General features: G+C 37.5%; 1 long non-coding RNA gene across 1 annotated transcript; it reads left to right on the top strand.

Annotated features, from left to right (window-relative positions):
• Positions 1-551: 551 nt before the first annotated feature.
• On the top strand, positions 552-3660 carry LOC133735647 (uncharacterized). The gene is made up of 4 exons (XR_009859195.1): positions 552-1005; positions 1112-1299; positions 2232-3295; positions 3376-3660. It is a non-coding gene; the product is annotated as an uncharacterized LOC133735647 (long non-coding RNA).
• Positions 3661-8389: the final 4729 nt, after the last annotated feature.

Here is an 8389-nt window from a genome sequence, read left to right as displayed (position 1 = left end):
AATTTTGGAATGGGTTGCCTACGTACCCGGGAAGGGATCAAGCCACTCGTAGTTCAAGCATTTGAGATTTAAATGGGTAGATGACCCATTTATTTTTGGATTTGTGTTTGAGATATTTTTGAGGGTTTAGAGCCCTTGAATTTGCTTTTGGGTAATTTGGTAATGATTTGATTTTTATGGTGTTTGGGTGAATTTGACTGGTAGAGTCAGGGATTCGGATCGGCTGAATTTGACTGGTGAAGTCAGGGATTCGATTTGAATTTGTGGTTGCATCTAGTGGGTCGCTAGATTGCCTACATACCCTGTGAAGGGATCAAACCATTATAGTGTTTGTGGCTTTGAGCTTTCTTGGTTTTGTACAAAAAGGATTTCCATTTTGGGTTTCGAAGCAATTTTCTTACGAAACCAAAGTTTGAGTATTTTGATGTAGACACCCGCACGGGGCTTCGTCGAATTCGTCAATTGGGCCCAAATTTTAAGGTGGGCTTTGCTTGCGAGTTATGTTGCTTGGTCTACACCAAATAAGGCCTTCTCGGAGGCCCAAACTCATACAGAGGCCAAGCTACCATTTCCCCTGTTCCATTTCTATTTTTTTTCTTCCGCTTCTTTATTCTTCTTTTCCGTCTCGAACAAACCCAGAACCAAAACGAAATGAAGGTTGACTTGAAGGCTGAAATTGAATTAGAGTTGGACTTGGAGATGGGCACGCAGAAGCTTCCACGAAGCAAATGGGAGATAGGGTCGTGTCTTTATTCTTGGCGAGGGACCTCTTGATTTGTCATTTGTGTTTCCTCAGGCCAACAACACATTTGTGAGGCCGAAGCGATGCCATCTCACAGCAGTAATTTTGAGCACCATCATCCAAAATATGTGATGGAATCACGGTGTGGGGATCGCTGTTTCTCATTGCTCCATTTGTAGAGCGGCAATATAATGCCCACCAACTATTCGATGAAAGGCCAAAGACAAAGTCTGCAGCAATCTCCCTGCTAGATTTTGGCAAAGGTAGTCTTCGTAAGCTTTGTCTTTTTGACTTTTGCTTCTTCCTTTCATTGACTCTGGGGCCATGATTTAATTAAACTTTTGTTTGTTTTGTTTTCTTTGCTTGCAGGCGCAATTAGATCACCAAGCTTCACTTTCTTGGCCTCCTCTTTCATGGCTTCAATGGTGCTCCTTCATCATGGAGAATAGATTTAGCTTTGTGCAGGCCTCAATTTGAAGAAGAAAAATTAACTTCCATATTGCTTATTATTTGCGGGTGTCATAAGGAGGACACACAGATTATTGCTGACATTGAGAGTAAGTTTTGTTATCAGAACATTCACTCTCTTCTCTTTTCTGCTTTGTGCTTTTGTCAATTTCTGCAGTTGTCTTGTTCACATTGAAACCCTCATATTCAAACCTGAAGCCACCGCCAAAAGATTCCTGCATAGCTTTGATAATTATTTCAAAGCTTTTAGTATTACTGCACCTTGCCATTTTGTCTTATACCCCTTAATTGAACTTTCAGTTTTGATTAAGGAGTATGCCACCGCCAAGCTTTATTGACTCTTTAGACTTTTCTTCATTTTTTCCTATGGCAACACCTCATCAAGCTTGTAACTTGTGCAATTGTTAATTAAGCCTTTTGTTTTGTTCTCAGCTTAATTAAGCTTTGTCACATGGCCTGCAACATTGCCAGAACTTTCATTTTTTTTTTTTTATATTGCTTTGTTGACCTTGACCAAGACTTGGGTTAAAACTTCATCTTTACACAAGGATGTCACCGCCAAAGACTTTTGTTCTGTAACTTTCTTTTTCATATCAGCACCGCTTCAATTTCTTGCAGCAATATTGGCTTAAAAATTCTTGCATTCTATCATCCAAGTGTAACAATTCACCATAATCAAGCTTTGAAGTTTGTTTTGCTATTCCACCTCACGGCTTCTACTTTGTTTCTTCTGTTTACACTTGTTGCACCTCGACATATCGTACCCGAGAACGCATGCTTGTCATTTTGCTTTTGTCATTCTCATTGTACTTGTGCAATTTGATGGAACTCTCTCCTCTGCAAATGCCACCAGAACATCATTCTTGCTTCCTTTTCTTTTGTATCTTTTACTTTGTACTTTGGTAACCTCTGTAATCGACATTTGATCTCATTTGTTCAATGAAGACGCTGCCTTTCATCTGTATTACCAACTGCTGCAATTTCAAGGCTTTTGTTAACCTTATTATTATTTTTTATGCAGGTACAGAACAAGTACAGGAGCTGTGGTGGTTGATAGAGGGTGGATTGGTGCTTTGTAAACAAGATATGAAATTTGGGCCAAGCTATTTCGCTATGACGGTTGACAGAGAGCAGGGATGGTTATGGCCTTTGGTTCCCTTTGTTGCCATTTAGCACCATCGTACTCCAGCAGCTTTGTATTTGCTTTGTTGCTGCTGAGAGCGAGCTCGGTGAAGCATGCAGCTATGACATGGTTTCCTAATGTGCAACTACAATGATCTTCGGAGACGCTGCTCCGGCATGGTCATCGGAGACGCTGCTCCGGCATGGTTCATCGGAGACGCTGCTCCGGCATGGTTCATCGGGACGCTGCCCGGCATGTTCATCGGGACGCTGCCCGACATGTTCATCAGAGACGCTGCTCCGGCATGTCTTCTTTTATGCAGCATCGTTGAGAAACCTGTGAACACAAAGAAAGTGGAGATCTTTGGAAGGGAGGGAGTCTCAACCTTTGTGGTGAACTTCACGCTGTTGGATTCTTCTTGCTTGCAGCAGGGCCTCGGCTATCTTCTCCTCTTTCTGCCTTCGTCCTCCGCGTCCATATTGTTGGCTTTATATAGTGGACTGATGGAGAGATTAACGTAAATGTTGTTGACTCCCACTTGAAATGAAATAGCTAGAGTCTCATTTTTCCAAGGCTCTTGAAGATGATTTGTCCTTGTCTTTGATTTGAGACGTTCTCTCTTGCTACTCCTATTCTTTCTCTCTTTTTTTTTATCATTATTTGGCTGGAACTTTATCTTGTATAATAAAGAAAACTCCAAGCAAAGTGTAGCACGGCATCATGGAATTTTGCTCCTTTTTGGCCTCATATGTTCATTATTATTATTATTTTTTTTATCTCAACAACTGGACATGATATTCGATAACGAGATTAGGATTCATTTCGATGAAGGATGCACATTCTCTTCATTTAAAATTATTCATCCCGATTGTGCTCCAATAGAACAAAATGGATTCGATTGTGGCATTTTTATGATTAAATTCATGGAGGATTATGAGAATGCATCCAAAGCAGGGGACAAGGTACTTATTTTATCTGAAATTCAGCATTTAATTTTTTAAGTTATTGGTTTATAAAAATTGTAATAAACTCATGCATGCAGTATCATTCTGTGAACGAGCGTTTGCGCATAGGTCTCACCTTGTTGAAACATCTGGACAACCAAGCACGCAACAATATTGCCGAAGCTAGACAAAGGTCACTACAAAAAGTTATATGCAAGAAATGTGGACTAGAGACAATGAAGACAGATTAAGACAGTGCAACACGCAGCCATACCGATGAAGGTTTGCAAAGGTCTCCAAAGAAAATGAAGGCAATCCAAGAAAGAGATGCAGCCAACGTGAACAAAAAAAAGGGTCCTGGTAGGCCTCGTGGCTTGAAGAATAAACCTAAGAAACAACCAGTAGCGCACAACAAGTTACAACTAGTTACAGTAGTATCACACTCTTTTGCAAGTTACATTTGATTGTTAGAATTGCATTTCTTTAGGTGTCACTTTGGGTTTTCATGGTTCAATTGATTTGCTATCGATGATGACAAACTCTAAACCTTGTTTATCCTTCCTTGAATGTCTGATGCTATTTTTCTTAATATATATGCCTTTTGTGTCAACGTTGTTGGAATATATGAGTTGACGGTGGCCAAAAGAGTGCCTTAGGAAAACACAGTTTACAGATTACAAGTGATGAATGCCCTCATTAGAACTATCAGTAATGTCTTTACAGTAAGCTATATTAATCATCTCGAGCCCAGGACAACCACGAGCAATGGCTGGAATGCTTGAATCTGAAATTCCCGTGCACCTGAACAAAATAACCATAACATAGCTAGGAGCTCATACAACAGGTTTCACTAACTAATTTAATTTAATATATATTTATTAAAAAGTTGATGTATGACAAACATCAACACATCTTAGACTTCCCCCTTATTATTATTATCAATTTAACAATTAGTATCAAAATATTAAATGTCCACCCGAGAAATCTGGTGGAGGAAATGTTGAGGGAGAGAGGTCCTAATTGGCATGCATCTGGATCAGCTAGGAGGGGGAGTTTTTAGAGGCTTTCCTTTATAGTTTCTTTCCTGTTTTGTTTTAGTTAATCCAAAAAAAAAAAGGCACGCATCTCCAAAGGGTTTACTATCACCTATTATTACACTTTTTATCTTCAACCTTTATTTTCAAAATTTATCCTCAAACTTTTTCTCTTCTTTTGGTTTAATTTACCTCCACTCTCTCATCATACATAAAGCACTCTCCATTCGGATCCATCATCACCGACTCATCCTCCGGCCTCCTTAAAGGCGGCTACCTTTCTTCTTCTTCTTCTTCATTTCTTCAATTTCATTTTGTGAGTTTCATTCCGCCAGCCCATCGTGCTGCTCAGAGAGAGAGAGAGAGAGAGAGAGAGAGAGAGGAAGCCAATCTTCACCAATTAAACAGAATCACAAATTAATAAAAAATACTGAGCAAATTGCAACAGACCGAGCTAGATATCAGAGGTCAATTGGGTGATTAATTTAGTTGTCTTAAACTAGACGAGATGTTTCTTATGCAGTTAGTACAGTTAGCCAATTTATGCATAAATCGAGTGAAGATCATATGGATGCTGTGATAAGAATTCTGAGAAACTTGAAGACTGCACCTAAAAAAGGTTTGATATTTTCTAAACACAATTGTCACGCCTTGATTTTCAAACACAAAATAACAATCAAAATCAAGAATAACAATATCCACCGGGCATGATGGTTCGGACATCAACACTAAACAACTGAAATTTTTTTCCTTCAACACAAGTAACTAAGACGTCCCGAACCCACAATTTGAATATAGACTCGTTCTTTAGAGTCACATATTACATTATACCAAGTTTACAAATTAAACTGATCAAACAATAATTCAATAAGTAAAATCATGCGGTATGCTCATTACACGGTGAAAGATGAACAAGTGCATAACAAAATTAGGTTACTAAACCTACCACTGCAACAGCAAGAAAGCTCTCTGCTTCAACCACGTTCACCCTAACCTGCTGGATAAACCCCTCCATCATTGAATAGTGCACCGGGTTGCAACAACAAATCCGGTAAGCTTTTTAAGCTTGTATGAGTAAACTCAACAATCATAACAGAAAGCACATGCTTTAGATACCTTAACATAACATCAATTAAGAAATAACACACTTATCAACAATTTCACATCATCACTATGCTCAATAACCCACTTCGTGATTAAATTCATCAACACATGATATCTCAACTTAAGATACCAAACCACCAAACCCCAAGTCAACCAAGTATTAACACTTAACTCATAGCCCTTTCCTCGTGGGAGCAAATATCTATTCTCTCAATGACATTATGAAAACAAATAGAGTTCTCACAACACAAGCACTCAAATCCCCTTCCTGTTCTCTTAGAAGATATAATCAACACCTCAAAGACATGTCAACTCATCTAAAAAACTCAAACAACCATTCTACTTTAATTCCATAATCAAAACTAAATCCGTAATTCCTGCATATAATGTAATTCAGGAATACACAAACAAAATCAAGCATTATAAACATAAACTAATCCCTGCATATAATTTAGTTCAGAAAATTACATTAAATCACACCATTCAATATCATAGTAACCCCTGCCTATAATTTACTTTAGTTATTTCCTTTACTTAATGATTTTTAATTTAGTTTCTATTTTCTAGGTACATCGAATAAATGGAGAAGAAATGAGCTTAAAGGCAGAAGGGATGCAGAAATGAGCTGAAATGAAGAAATGGAGTTTTCCTGGTCCGACTAGGAATCCCAGTCAACGCAGGAATCCTGATGAGGCTAGGAAACCCAAAGGCATTAGGAGACCACATGGCTTGAAGATGACGTGGGAGATATTATGGGAGATTAAATCTGATTTTGCCGTGGGAAATCATGAAGATAATGTGAAAAATCAAGAAGAAATCAAGGAGATTACGTTGAGAAAATCTTGGGAGAGTTTCAAGGGATTGTGCAACAAGAAAAGGCTCAAAACAAGTCCAGATTCGTTCCTTAATTCCCTCAAGATATGTTGGCTGAAATTAGAGAGTAAAATCTGCAGTTTTAATGTGAAAATCAAGAGAAAATCAAGGGGAGTATGTTAAGGATAAAGCCAGGGAGAGATTTAAGGGAGAAAAGGTCCAAAACAAGTCCAGATTCATTCCTATTTTCACTCAAGATTATTTTGGCCGAAAATTAAGAGAAAAATCAGATAAAATCTTGGGAAATCAGCAATAATATATTTGGAAAGATTATGGACTTATTTTGGAGCTTTTTGATTGGTTGAGTGACATGGCAAAGCTGACGTGGCATTAATTCATTGGTTGGAGCTGTGTGGTGCAACCAGAAAATTGCTTCGAAATTAAATTCATGAAGCCTTGCCTTCCCCTATATATACCCTCCTCTCTAAACGTTTTAAAACACACCAACACACCACAACACAACACCACCCCTCTCCCTCAGAAAATAAACATTAGAAAAATTCTCTCCATTCTCTAGTCTTCAGAAGCTCTGCGTCTCAACCAAGGAGGAGAAGAAGTCATGCAATACATCAAGATCCTAGCCACCATCCATCCTTGTGTCGTCCCTAGAAGATTGTTTGCTTTCAAGGATCTTCAAGTTCTTCGTCTCAAGGCTTGTCATCCATTTTTCACGGTGTATTTCATACTTTCTTTTATTTTCCTTTGTTTGATTCGTAGAGTTATGAATTCTAGTTAACATGACATTAAGGGTAAAGTTTAAAGCCCGTTTATATGTTTTGAAATAAATTTGTGATTTCTTTATGTTGATTTATATGTTGCTTATGTGAGATTGCTTGATTGATTTTGGATTACAGAAAACTTTTGCATGTTTATGTTCTTTGGTGGCCAACTTAGGATATATGCATGTAATTGGAGCTAGATGTAAGTAGTGAAGGCTTTGGACAAAAGTCGAAATCAATTGAGGAGGATTGTAAATAGATGAGCTTTGTCATACTAGGTTGTGCACTTTGGTTGACATCCTTTCTTTGTTCTTCATGCATTGAATGTGTTCTTGAGAAGCTAGCTTTCTAGACTATGATTGCATGTTCAATAGGATTAATTTAGGTGCTTTCACTTAGATTAATTATTGAAGGAAAGTAAAATATGAGAAATTTTTTGCTTTCTAACGTTTCACATGGTCAACTTCTTTCTCATGACATAGATAATCAACTATAGGAATTGTAATTGGATTTCATTCATATGATTGTGGTTTTGATCTTTGTTCCTTGCGTTCCACCCTTGTATATATGTTTTTACGTTTTCTTTATTTTATTTATTTAATTTTTGATTTAATAATTCTAAATCCCCTCTATTTATGTTAACTTGTATATATCTTGTTTTTCTTTGTTTTATTTTTGTAAATAATACTTTTTACTTTTATTAATTTATTTTTGCAATTACAGGTGTACCCTCAATCCCCGGCTAGAACGATCCCTACTTATTCTATACTGACAACTACATTTTGCAGGGTTAAATTGCGCGCTTACTTTTAGCGTTATCAACCACTGACACTCTTTACAACAACAATCACCACACATGTTGCCTACGTCATAGTCCCTGTGGGACAACAAAGTCCCTCTTGGATAATAAAGGAAGAATACTCTGAAACTCCTTTTATTCACCACACATGTCCCTAATTTACTAGCCATGGTCACGCTAGACCCAAATGTTTCATAACTCAATCAAACGATTTCGCGTCCTCGATCACCACTATGACCCTCGGTACTCAGACTCTTGGTACAAAGATCAAAATATTTTAAAGAGTCACTCATGACCCAAAAATGTTACTCACACTTCATAAAAGATAATACCATATACTCATTACAACTATAGTTACTCCAAGCACTTCCAAAAAAATATAAATCATCATTATGACGATATATTAATTGCTCCCCGTAAAGAATAAAGTCTCAAAACAATATCATAAATAAAATCATAAATATTGTCCACACCATAATACGGTGATCAAGAAATATATTTCATGAAAAATATATATAGATGTAGTCATTCGCTCAAGAATGCCATTAATACCAACTATAGTTCACAAACCACAAAACCTGAG

The sequence above is a fragment of the Rosa rugosa genome, chromosome 1, assembly GCF_958449725.1.
Source record: "Rosa rugosa chromosome 1, drRosRugo1.1, whole genome shotgun sequence".
NCBI lineage: Eukaryota > Viridiplantae > Streptophyta > Magnoliopsida > Rosales > Rosaceae > Rosa > Rosa rugosa.
This window is presented reverse-complemented; position numbering and strand designations above follow the sequence as displayed.